Source organism: Hyperolius riggenbachi, chromosome 1, assembly GCF_040937935.1.
Source record: "Hyperolius riggenbachi isolate aHypRig1 chromosome 1, aHypRig1.pri, whole genome shotgun sequence".
Classification (NCBI taxonomy): domain Eukaryota; kingdom Metazoa; phylum Chordata; class Amphibia; order Anura; family Hyperoliidae; genus Hyperolius; species Hyperolius riggenbachi.
The window spans coordinates 662,372,569-662,386,288 of NC_090646.1; the positions used below are offsets into that span (position 1 = coordinate 662,372,569).

At 48.2% G+C, this 13,720-nt stretch overlaps 1 protein-coding gene across 1 annotated transcript in view; it reads right to left on the bottom strand.

Annotated features, from left to right (window-relative positions):
* LOC137560938 (von Willebrand factor A domain-containing protein 5A-like) overlaps positions 1-13,720 on the bottom strand; it is a 178,610-nt gene that overhangs the window by 146,244 nt on the left and 18,646 nt on the right. The gene's annotated exons all lie outside the window — the stretch shown is intronic.

The window sequence follows — 13,720 nt, forward strand, 5'->3', positions numbered from 1 at the left end:
TATGTGCGGACCTTCTGTGCAAGCGTGGACCTTCTGTGCAAGCGCGGACCTTCTGTGCATGCGCGGACCTTCTGTGCATGCGCGGACCTTCTGTGCATGCGCGGACCTTCTGTGCATGCGCGGACCTTCTGTGCAAGCGCGGACTTTCTGTGCAAGCGCAGCAGACCTTCTGTGCATGCGCGGACCTTCTGTGCATGCGCGGACCTTCTGTGCATGAGCGGACCTTCTGTGCATGAGCGGACCTTCTGTGCATGCGCGGACCTTCTGTGCATGCGTGGACCTTCTGTGCATGCGCGGACCTTCTGTGCATGCGCAGACCTTCTGTGCATGCGCGGACCTTCTGTGCATGCGCGGACCTTCTGTGCATGCGCGGACCTTCTGTGCAAGCGCGGACCTTCTGTGCAAGCGTGGACTTTCTGTGCAAGCGCAGAAGGCCCCGACTGACATCACTGAGTCAGACTGAGTCCGACTGAGCCGTGTATCGGGAGTTGACGATGGCTAAGCGGGAGATTGCAGGGACACATCCGGGTAAGTAAAAAAAGGCAGGAAGACTCATCTCTGAATCTCTTTAAGCCTTGTCACCTCATCCAAGACACCTATGGACACTTTTTAAAGTGTACCCAAGGCAACGTGTGACATGATGAGATAAACATGTGAATGTACAGTGCAAAACATATAAATAGCCAGGCTGTTTTACTTGCTTTCTTTTGCTGCCTGAAAGAGTTAATTTTTAGGCATGCAAGTGACAGCTTCTGTCCAGTTGGTACCTTGTCGTGAATATAGTAAGCCTCACGGATAAGCAAATTATAGCCATAAACATTTTCCTGGCGGAATACAACTTCAGAGAGCAGAAGGAGATAAAAAAAAAGGTCAATAGTTCATGTATTTTAACCACTTCACCACTGAGGGGTTTTACCCCTCGAGCACCAGAGCAATTTTTTAATTTTTTTTTAATTACAAAAAAAAAATGGGGAATGTGGGAGGTAATGAGTAAATTTTTTGTGTATAAGTAATGAATATGTATGTGAAAATGCTTTAGGGTGTAGTTTTACTATGTGGCCACAAGATGGCAACAGTAACTTTTTGTTTAATGCGACCTCCAAGCGTCCTGCCGGACGCTTGGAGGAAGTACTAGGAGGCTGGGTACGTGTTTTTTTTCACAATGATCGCGCTGCTTATCGACAAAGCAGCGGATCATTGCGGGGCTTAGATCAATGAACGGGAATGGATTTTCCCGTTCATTGATCTCCGGGCGAGCGGCGGGCGGCGTGTTTACGAGCGGGAGTGCGCGCTAGAGCGAGCGGGAGCGCGGGCAGCGGCGGGAACGCGGAAAGTACGGATTTCTCCGTCCCTGGGGGTGAAAGGATGGACAAAGGGACGGAGAAATTCATACGGACGGGGGTAAAGTGGTTAAATCTAAGACACTTATAAGGCTGCCACTGAGCAGAGGCAACAAAACATTAATTCTACTTTGTAGATGTTTAAATATAAAATAAAAGCATGGGATACCTTAAAAATGTCAATTTTAGGAGTAGGAGGAAATATACAATTGTTTATCTCATCAGTTTATTTTCACCCCTTTAGCGCAGAATTCCTTCCTGATGAGTCCACAAAGTTTTTATTATTATTATTATTGATTTATAAAGCGCCAACATATTACGTGGCGCTGTACAAATTAAGAAATAAACATAGGGTATAAAATAATACAGACAATGATATACACCGTTATATAAAATAAAGAGTTGGTACAAAATACAGAATCAATACAAAGTACAGAATCGGTAATAACAGTGACAGAATAAACATGAATCAATGTGTAACAAAATCCAAAACACAAAAGGGTGAGAGAGCCCTGCCCTTGCAAGCTTCCAATCGATAGTCTTGGGTCCCGTATGCAAGTTCTTATTCTTTTATCTTTTTTATAGTTTTTAAATAAACAGTTTACACCTAGAGTTGCCAATTGTTTGTTGTTTTTCACGTTATCCTTCTGGATACTATACCCGCTTGGATTGAGGGACTGGAGGTCATGTGGATTGTTATAATTTAAGTAGGCCTCAGTTACTTGGCCTGAGTTTTATGTAAAAGGCTTGTCCGCAGTGTATGCCTTTAAAATAGACAGAGGCATCTCAGGGTCTGCGTGTAGCAGAAGATACACGCAGATACTGAGAACATGTTCCTAAGAGAAGGCCATCGGTTTACTCTGACCTCCACTTACAGGACAGGAACAGTAAACATTGGCCATATTTACTAAACATTCACATTCCCGCATCTGGGTCAAGTGCCTCATTGATTATTAATCGAGTAGGCGGGTATGATGACACCACGAGTGGGTCCACCAATAGACTGATATAGGGGGTGGCGAAGATGATGTCATATTTAACTCTTTCCTAGTCGGTATTAAAGCTGGAGCAAGCAATGGAGAACTCACTTCTGCTTCTTCCTTCCTCACTAGCTAGCAATACTGACTGGAACCCAATTATTTCTCTAAGTATGTTCGTCCTTTCTGTAATCTGATATAATGTATGCTGTACATAGGTAGTCTAGATGTAACATAGAGTAGATACAAGAAGACCTGGGTACTTTCAGAAGGAAGGTACTCAAGCAGCTGTAACGCAACATGGAAGTCTGCTTTGCCAGGAGATGAATGTATCTATCTGTATTCCTGTTTCCTGAATAAATAACGTAAACATTTTAAGAAGCCTGAGAAAGTCTGTATCCTGTTTGCTGTGTGGAGAGTCAAGTGATCTCACAGTCTGTGAGACGATGGTGTCGAAGCAAGGTGATAAGAACAGTTTATATCAGTGGTGCCTGAAATCCTTCCCTGCCTAACGATACATGCAGACGGGGCCGGGGCCGAAGGAAAATGGTTTCAAGATATTCCACAGCAAAACAAGCGGAATAGACGGACGCAGACGGTAAAGCTTATCAAGCTGATACTGATAAGTGGGTGTGTGCGGGAGCCAAGCACACAGCTGCAATTCGAGAGAACCAGCGGCGACACTCGTGGATGTTAAACTTAGACTGAAGTGCACATCAGTCCTAGCCTAAACCGGATCGCAGGTGTCTGGAAGCTCCGAGGCCGGCTGGCAGCTGCCGCTGGAGATGATCCGCTGAGCCAGTGTGGGTACACAGAGCTGACGCTCAGTAGTTCCAGAGATCCACTCAGTGTCGTGGAAAGTTGCCAAAAGCTGGTCGAATTCGCAGGCTTACAAAGTCTTCTGCTCAGGCAAGTATGTTTTACGTTGTTGTGTTGCATTATCTTTATTGTATGAGAGGAGGGTAATGTGTTAATGTGTATATTCTGTGTTAATTGCAGTGGGGAGGCTGCGGGCTTCCCATCTCTCCTGTGCGTGGAGAGAGGGGTGAGGAGAGGGGCAGCTCCGATGTAAATACAGAATGTGTTTTCAGAGTTTATGTGCTTTGTTTTTTTTTCTTCTTCGGATTCAAGTTTTCTGTGTGGCAGATGTTTTGTTTTTCTCTCCCTGTCCAGAGACTGGGCAGGATGATAGATAAGGGGGGGGGGGGGGTCCCCCGCGGCAGAGGTAGCAGAGTAGACAGGAGAGAACAGTTGTGAAACTTAGAAGTACGTTTTTCTCGGGAAGCTGGGTGGACAGCCCTTGTCTCTGGGTAGCTGTGGAAGTTCGCAGAGGGACAGCTGAGATAATGGGTGAGGTTTTTGTTTGTCTTTCCTCCGCGCGTTAACATTGCTAACATGCTTGTAAATATCTGCATCTGTTATGTTGTTCAGCCAGCTCGTCTGTTGTTCGTCTCAGTAATAGCGCTGTAATAGTTCCGAGTTATGGCTGAGATAAGCTGCAGATGAGTTGGGGAGAGAGGGGATAGAGGGAGAGAGGAGGAAAGCGAGTGTCTTTCTGTTTGTGAGATGTTCTGCACGTTTCTCGCATTTCCAGTCGGTGCTGCTGCTAACATGTTTTTTCAATGTCTGTATTGTGTTGAAGTTCGAGCTGGGATGTTAACAGTTAAAACAGTTACAGTGGTTGGGAGTCGTATGGCTCGCTCGGGCGGTTCTTAGTTATGTCTGTGATAGAGTGAGAAAGATTCCTACGTCTCTGGGGATCCGTATGTTTGATTGCAGTTCGGATTACAGCTGAGACGTGAAGGAATGCTGAGGCTGATTTTTGTGCACTGTGGATAGATGCTGTGTGTAACGATAAAAAAAAAAAAATATATGTTCTGTGTGAGTTTTGTTTTTTCTCCTAGGTCTATAGGAACGAGAGGCTGCTATGGGAGCAGCCATCTTGGCTGGCAGTCCAGGACTCAAAATGGCGGCAGTGGAGAGAGCCCGCCCCCGTGAGTCATGGCCCCCACACGTCATGGCAGGGGGGAGGAGGGGCTGGGGGATCCACGTCACGTCAGGCTGTGCTCGCGGCTCCGGGCAGAGCAGCTGAAAGGGAGGGGGGTAGAAATACAGAGACATTCTCCTGTGTGTCTCGGTTCTCAAAGTATTTCCCCAGAGTTTTTCCCTGGGTCCATGGACAGGAATGCCAGAATAGGAAGTGTTTCCCAGCTCGGTGCAGGGACACACGGAGCAGTACAGATCGGAAATGGGTCTGTACTGTGTTGCTTATGGGATTATTCCTGTAAGTGAGGCACCTTAATGGGTGGTGCAGCATGAGTTCCCAATAGAAGGAAAGGGGGACAGCGCATCAAAGGGGGTGCCGGAGTTGGAAAAAAGGGAGTTGACCAATTCGGGTTTCCGTCGCCGCTTCTGCAGAGCGGTAACGTTTTTTTCCGGTTTTGTCGTGAATAGGGCCAGAGCTGGACTGAGAGGTCTATGCTGGGCTGGAGCAGTTTTGTGTGCGTTTTTTTTTCGTCCACTGATTGGTCAAATATGTTTTTTCCAGCTCCTATCAATTGTAGCACAAAGAACAAGGACTGACAACAGTTCATGGGGCAATTATACAGATGATAGAATTGCCGTTTACAGAGTGACAGTGTATCAGTACGCTGTTTGCCATGTGACTACCTTCCATGTGGGCATTCAGGGATCTGCATACAGGCATGTGACGCTGGTATGCTTAGCCCTGCACCCTGTGTAGTTTAAGTGCAAAGTGCTCCTTCCGACAGGGAGGCAGCCAGTTTTTTTTGGTAGTTTAGGTGGTGGCACGGCAAACATTGGTCAGAGGGTACAACACACAGAACTTCTAGCAGAGCTGGTATCGCGATGAAGTTCTAGATAAGTAAATGCGATAATGAGTAAGAGCATTGCAGGCTCACCTGCAAAGCAGCATCAGGTGTGGCATCCGTAATCTGTGCATGCGACGGCCGCGCATGGACAGATAAGGGGGGATGTGGAGTGAGCTGCAATGGGGTGAGAGCTTCCAAAGGTGAAGCGAGCTTCCATAGGTGAAGTCCGCGGGAGCATATTTTAAACAGGTAAGTACTGAGGATAGTACTGAGGTAGGGGGGTGAAGTTTAACTCCAATCTACCAATAAGAGTAAACAGAGTTCAGGAGAACCATAAAGCAACGAGATCAATTACGATATATATTGATCAATTTAAAGTGTAAAGAGTACAAGCCGCAGGGCGAATCCCAAATCATTAATAAGAATTGATTTGTTTGTATTTCGATTTCAGGTGTTTGGCAATATGGAATTGAGACAGCTGCAGTGCTGGCAGCAAAGATGGAGATGTCAGTCGGATAAGCGAAAGGTTCCAGATGCCAATCTAAGCTTGGAGGAACACGAGATTCCTGAAATCGGAAAGAGACTAAAACACGAGATTCCTGAAATTGGAAAGAGACTAAACCACGAGATTCCTGAAATCGGAAAGAGACTAACAAAACTGTCGGAGCAAAGCATAATGCAAAGTGCTAATGTTTTTCTTTCCCAGGGTGGTGCTTTTATAATGAAGTGTACCATGCTGATGGTGATCCTAGGTTGCCATTCCGTCCTAGGAGAACGAAGAGAGGACATTCTCATGTATAATAAGGGGTTAATGAGAATGCAAGGCCCAAGCATGTTAATGTTGGGTGACAAAGGTACTGATCCTTTCACACCTCCCTCCGCTTGGCACAGATGGACCATGCAGGGACGGAGGAAAAGAGCACTTGTGCCAGGAGAAAGCAAATTTCATGGCACAATGTGGGTGAAAGGTCTGAAGGGTCAAGTGTGCGGGCAGTGGGAATTTAATGGCAGTGTAAATCTGCTATTGAATGCCACACTCCCAGAATCAATGCACCGATCCAAAGGTTTGTTAAAAGATACATTGCAGTATAATGGGTACATGCAAAAGGTGGAGTGTGTGATTCAGGGGTACCTTGTCTTGGTTATGCAGAGTGAGATGGTTCCAGATTGGAGAGAAACAAGCAGGAGGCGTCAATTCTCTTACCAGAGAGACGCAGGGGACAACATCACACTCTGGAGCTACCAACAGAGAGTGCCTCTGAAACAACTATACACATGTAAAGGCTGGAAAGCCAAGGGTGGGAGGTTCTCGAAACAAGAAGTAAAAATCGAGATCAAGCCACATTTCCAGGTGACAAAGAGGGTGGGGAGAGCGGTCCCGGGGGAGGGAAAGCCCACACATGGAACCCCATTCACACCACACGGGTCACAACAGGGGACGATATTACACAGTCCATATGCAACAGCTTATCCTCATGAGAGTTGGGTAAGTGAAGAGGTACTCTTAATCGAAAGATTGCAGAGAGTACAGTCTTCCCGACCTCAGGTACATATTGTGCCTCAGGATGTAAGGGGGGAAGAGGTCCAATCAGGACAGCTGGGGACATATTTTGTCAGCGAGAGATTGGACAAGGGGAGGTATATTAATTTTTCTGGAGAAGGATCTTTTGCATGGCAGCTTCGAGATGTTTGGGTGAACAAATGGAAACGGTGCAACATTCCTTTAGGCACCGCCACTTCCTTAGTTCCCACCTCAACCCGGGTCTTACACCCGGACCTGAGAGGTCAACCTTTTTTGGTGCTAGACGGGGAGGTGAAGCAAGTAGAGTTGTCCTCATGCGGGCAATTCCTGCAGAAGTATCTGCGTTGGCCGGGGCAAGCCAAATTTAGTGAAGAAGCCTGCAGGCTCAATAACGCAGAATGCGAGGCTACCATTCAAAAGATCCACCCTGAAGCCCAACCGATAGTTCCGGTGGCGGAAGGAAAGGTTTGGTTTTTTAACATAAGTTCTAATGATACATTCAAGGTATATTCTCATAATTGTTCCGATAAGGGGGAGTTTCCAAGGGAAACATATTGTGTGAGTGGAGATCCCATATGGATCCTGTCATCCAGGTTTGATGACGTTGTTTCTCAAATTGTTAAGAGAACTCTACAGGTCAAAGTTTCACGGGTAGTTCCCGTCCTGAAAGAGAACACGACATGGGACAAAGGGGAACAGGTTTTGATCCAAGACGACCACATTTTGTTACAAAGGTTAAACAAACAGTACACTAAGTTAGAGGTAAGATTTCACCATGATACAGGTGATCTTAACGAGGTAGAACACAGAAATGAGCAGGTGAGTTCCAGTCTGCCCTGGTGGACAAAGGTTCCGGTGATGTTCCAGGGACACTCGGACGGGGCATCTGCCGTTCCAAAGTTCTTTCTACACCCACTGGTCGTCTGGATGGGGATGACAACTTTAGGCATCGTTATCCAGGTGAGGTTGCGGGTTAAAATTACGTAAAATAAATTAACCTGGTCCAGAGATTGGTGCCTCATAAACAATCTCCGGAACCAATAGTTTAAATTAAGGGATATACAGGGTTACGGGTATAGGTTTAGTAGTACCTAGGAGCTGATTGTATAAAGGCGCTCTTTTAGAAGGCACCTGGCACTGCTCCGTTTTGTAACAACCAAACGAGTTTCACTTTTCTGTGGTCATGCAAGTTTGTGAGTGATACGCAAGTGTCGCAAATGCTGAGCATGTGGTGTTGAGGGACTTAGAAGTAGGGCTTCCCCAGAGAGCCTGGTTACAGGAAGACCAAGAGGTCTTGCTCTCTCTCTTCCAGGGGTAACCGCCTAGAGCAGAGAAGTTGTGTGAGCACGAACATCGAAAAGTGAAACATACAAGAAAGAAACCAGGTACTGGGAGGTTCAGACGCTGGGATCTGCGGGTCAAGCCGTTTTAGGGGGGATTGTTATAATTTAAGTAGGCCTCAGTTACTTGGCCTGAGTTTTATGTAAAAGGCTTGTCCGCAGTGTATGCCTTTAAAATAGACAGAGGCATCTCAGGGTCTGCGTGTAGCAGAAGATACACGCAGATACTGAGAACATGTTCCTAAGAGAAGGCCATCGGTTTACTCTGACCTCCACTTACAGGACAGGAACAGTAAACATTGGCCATATTTACTAAACATTCACATTCCCGCATCTGGGTCAAGTGCCTCATTGATTATTAATCGAGTAGGCGAGTATGATGACACCACGAGTGGGTCCACCAATAGACTGATATAGGGGGTGGCGAAGATGATGTCATATTTAACTCTTTCCTAGTCGGTATTAAAGCTGGAGCAAGCAATGGAGAACTCACTTCTGCTTCTTCCTTCCTCACTAGCTAGCAATACTGACTGGAACCCAATTATTTCTCTAAGTATGTTCGTCCTTTCTGTAATCTGATATAATGTATGCTGTACATAGGTAGTCTAGATGTAACATAGAGTAGATACAAGAAGACCTGGGTACTTTCAGAAGGAAGGTACTCAAGCAGCTGTAACGCAACATGGAAGTCTGCTTTGCCAGGAGATGAATGTATCTATCTGTAGTCCTGTTTCCTGAATAAATAACGTAAACATTTTAAGAAGCCTGAGAAAGTCTATATCCTGTTTGCTGTGTGGAGAGTCAAGTGATCTCACAGTCTGTGAGACGATGGTGTCGAAGCAAGGTGATAAGAACAGTTTATAACATGGATCACTGGTGTCCCTGTGTCCGTGCCTTCCATCATTGAAAGCAATATATACAACCTTATAATGTGGGTTGTTTTGGAGCCATTTTTGGTAAGCCACTTTTATTCCTGTGGGTGATGGTGGCCACAAGAATATAGGAGGCCTGTATACCACCGTGGGTAGGGGCGTAAGGAACACGGTCGCAGCAGTCACCCTGTGCGACCGGACCTGGGGCCCCTGGGGGGCCCGCTCGTCCTCCCCACGTGCCTCCCTCCCGCTCTGCTTCCGGCCCCTAAAAACATGGTCACGCATGACAGCGATGCCACCCGCTCTGCTGACTCAGACAATGCATCTCATTCTCAGTAGAGATGGCCTGAACGGTTCACCGGCGAACGGTTCCCGGCGAACTTCCGGGGTTCGCGATCGTGGAGAACCGCAAACTTTACCGGAAGTTCAATTCGCCCCCATAGTGCACCATTAGGGTCAACTTTGACCCTCTACATCACAATCAGCAGGCACATTGTAGCCAATCAGGCTACACTCCCTCCTGGAGCCACTCCCCCCCCCCTTATAAAAGGAAGGCAGCGCCGGCCATCTTACTCACTCGTGTTGCATAGACAGCCTTGCTAATTCATACTGTGTGTGTGCTTCTGCCAGCCAGGCCCAGCACATTCAGTGACTACCTGTGTGTGTGTGACAGGCAGCTGCGCATTGTACTACCCAGTACTGCATATACCTACCTGTTGTTCACAGTGCACCCACCTACCTACATGAGCTGAGCACACGCAGTGTCACTGTGCCTGTCCGCTACCTGTCTGTGTGTGATAGGTGCACATTGTACTACCCATTATTGCATATACCTACCTGTTGTTCACTTCAGTGCATCCACCTACCTATGTGAGTTGAGCGCATGCAGTGTCACTGTGCCTGTCCGCTACCTGGCTGTGTGTGATTGACAGGTGCACATTGTAATACCCATTACTGCATATACCTACCTGTTGTTCACTTCAGTGCACCCACCTACCTACGCGAGTTGAGCGCATGCAGTGTCACTGTGCCTGGCCGCTACCTGTCTGTGTGTGACAGGTGCACATTGTAATACCCATTACTGCATATACCTACCTGTTGTTCACTTCAGTGCACCCACCTACCTACATGAGTTGAGCGCACGCACTGTCACTGTGCCTGGCCTCTACCTGTCTGTGTGTGACAGGTGCATATTGTAATACCCATTACTGCATATACCTACCTCTTGTCCACTTCAGTGCACCCACCTACCTACGTGAGCTGAGCGCACGCAGTGTGATATACCACACCGTGCATACCTGTTAACTGCACCTGTGTGACTGCACATTATTAGTCAAGTCAGTGCATACCTTTCACTTCATCCCCCCCGATATGGACAAAACAGGTAGAGGAAGAGGCAGACCCAGAGGAAGGCCACCCAGCAGGTTTGTGCGAGGTCGTGTTGATGTGAGTTCGTGCGGCCATGGCCCAAAGTACAGTGCTCAGAAGAAGGCACGTCCCATCAACTCCCAAGATTGTCAAGACGTGGTTGACTATTTAACACAGAACACCTCATCTTCCGCAGCCACCAGCGCTACTACAAGCACCACATCCACTGCATTTGACACTTCGCAGGAGTTATTTGGTGGGGAATTCACTGATTCACAGCCATTATTGTTAAACAAGATGAAGGCGCTAAGCAAGTTACACCACCTCATATGTCTGAGTTAGGCGGCGACACTATGGACGTAACGTGTGAGGATGAGGCTGATGAAGTACCTGCTGTTGGTGCAGTTTTGGAGGTGTCTGAGGCAAGCGAAGCTGGGCAGGATGATTATGATGATGACGATGATATGGATACCACGTGGGATCCTAAGAGACAAGATGACCAAGGGGACAGTTCAGAGGGGGAGCCAGAGAGGAGTAGGAGGAGGCAAGTTGCTGAAAGAAGCAGGGGGAGCTCATCGTCAGAAACAGCTGGTGGCAGTGTCTGGCGCCAGCCAACATGCCCTTCATCATCAGCTGCTGATGCCACCATAGTGCCATCACCCTAGGGGGGCTCAGCGGTTTGGAAATTTTTTAGTGTGTCGTCCCTAGATCAGAGTAATGCAATCTGTTCTCTCTGCCTTCAAAAATTGAGCCGTGGAAAGGCCAACACCCACATAGGGACAAGTGCCTTATGAAGGCACCTGCAGAAAAGGCACAAACTGCAATGGGAAGAGCACCTGAGCAAAAGCAGCACACAGAAGCAAAGCCACCCTCCTTCTCCTCTTCCTCCTTCAAGTGCAGCATCTTCAGCCGCTTTCTCCCTTCCACCTTCACAGCCACCCTCCTCCACTCTGCCTCTGCCCTTGAGCGGTTCCTGCTCCTCTGCCCACAGCAGCAGTCAGGTGTCCGTGAACGAAATCTTTGAGTGGAAGAAGCCAATTTCTGCCAGTCACCCCCTTGCCCGGCACCTGACAGCTGGCTTGGCGGAACTGTTAGCTCGCCAGCTGTTACCATACCAGCTGGTGGACTCTGAGGCCTTCCGTAAATTTGTGGCGATAGGACACTGCAGTGGAAGACACCAGGCCGCAATTATTTCTCTAAGAAGGCGATACCCAAACTGTACCATGAAGTTGAGAGGCAAGTGGTGTCATCTCTGACGAATAGCGTTGGGTCAAGGGTCCATCTGACCACGTGGTGGTCTGCCAAGCATGGTCAGGGCAGGTACATAACTTACACAGCCCATTGGGTCAACTTGACAAGCAGAGAGTACGTGGCTGGCTGTGCAGCGGACCAAATTGTGACACCTCCATGGCTTGCAGGCAGGCCTCCTGCCACCTCCTCTCCTTCTCCTACATCCTCTTCGCTATCGTCCTCCTCCTCGGCTGAATGGCAGTTCACTTCTACTGGTGCTGCAATCTCCTCTCCAGCTACACAGCCCCATCTACCCAGGGCCTATGCTGCATGCCAGGTACGATGGTGTCACGCCATCTTAGACATGTCTTGCCTTAAAGTGGAGTCACACTGGACCAGCTCTTCTGGCTGCTCTTAACAAACAGGTGGATCAGTGGCTGACCCCGCACCAGCTGGAGATAGGCAACGTGGTGTGTGACAACGGCAGCAACCTCATTTCTGCTTTGAATTTGGGAAAGCTGACACATGTACCCTGCATGGCACATGTGCTGAATCTAGTCATTCAAAGATTTGTGTCAAAGTACCCAGGCTTAAAGGACATCCTGAAGCAGGCCAGGAAGTTGTGTGGGCATTTCAGGCGGTCTTACACGGCCATGGCGCGCTTTGCGGACATTCAGCGGAAAAACAACTTGCTGGTGAGACGCTTCATATGTGATAGCCGGACTCGCTGGAATTCGACCCTGGTCATGTTCTCTTGCCTGCTAGAACAGGAGAAAGCCGTTACCCAGTACCTGTACAATTACAGTAAAAGGGCACAATCGGGGGAGATGGGGATGTTCTGGCCTAACTGGACACTGATGCGAAATGCATGCAGGCTTATGTGGCCGTTTGAGTAGGTGACCAACCTGGTGAGTCGCAGTGAAGGCCTCATCAGCGACTTGATCCTGTACGTTTACTTCCTGGAGCGTGCCGTGAGTAGAGTGGTGGATCAAGCTGTGGAGGAGCGTGAAGAACAGTTATGAGAGGAACAGTTGTGGGAGCAATTTTCAGAAGAACAACCGCAGCAGGCGTCGCAGGGGGCTGGTGCTGCTCGACGTTCCCGTGGTATTGTTTGTGTCTGGGGGGAGGAGGACTTACCTGACGTCACTGAGGAAGAGCAAGAGGAGATGGATAGCACGTCTGGATCCAACTTTGTGCAGATGTCATCTTTCATGCTGTCCAGCCTGTTGAGGGACCCCCGTATAAAAAAAACTGAAGGGGAATGAGCTATACTGGGTGGCCACGCTACTAGACCCTCGGTATAGGCAGAAAGTGGGGGACATGTTACAAACTCACCTGAAGGCAGAAAGGATGCAGCACATGCAGAACAAGCTGGCATATATGCTTTACAATGCGTTTAAAGAAAACCTGTAACATCAAAAAGTTCCACTGGGGAGTACTCACCTCGGGGTCCCAATGAGGCTTCCCACGCCGTCCTCCGTCCCTTGAGGGTCTCGCTGCAGCTCTGGTCTCATCTGACCAGAGCACCTTCTTCCACATGTTTGCTGTGTCCCCACATGGCTTGTGGCAAACTGCAAACGGGACTTCTTATGCTTTTCTGTTAACAATGGCTTTCTTCTTGCCACTCTTCCATAAAGGCCAACTTTGTGCAGTGCACGACTAATAGTTGTCCCATGGACAGATTCCCCCACCTGAGCTGTAGATCTCTGCAGCTCATCCTATACAGCAGGGTCTCAAAAAAGTCCTCTTGTACTGTTATTTCTGGTCCTCTCACAGTCGGGACTTGCGTCATGTGCCGTGCCTGCTGCTTTCCTTGGATGTGTGGTGGTAGCCATTCCTGCTCCCTTGCCCACAGCGTGCCTGCTGCCTTCCTTGTGGTGGTAGCCGTTTCTTAGGCTCCCACTTCGTACCGGAATCAAACCCTCATTCCTGGCCTGTTACCCGTCGTGGACACCATGGTACTGAGAAAGTACCAAAGAAAGTTTATCGCACAGTTGAATGGATGCCACTTGCCCTCCATAGATTCTCGTTGTAGGTACTGAACTGCAAGCAGAAAAAGAAATTTAAAAAAATAGATGTAAGCTTTAACAATGCTAGAGAAAGAACCATTGAAAGTTGATAAGGCAGTCAGACATTACATGACATCACTGAGTGAGGAAGAGCAATCTCGCCATGTTGCGCAGTAGTCCAGTACGGCCGTCACTACACAAACAGCTGTTTGCGGTGCGTTACACAGTGAG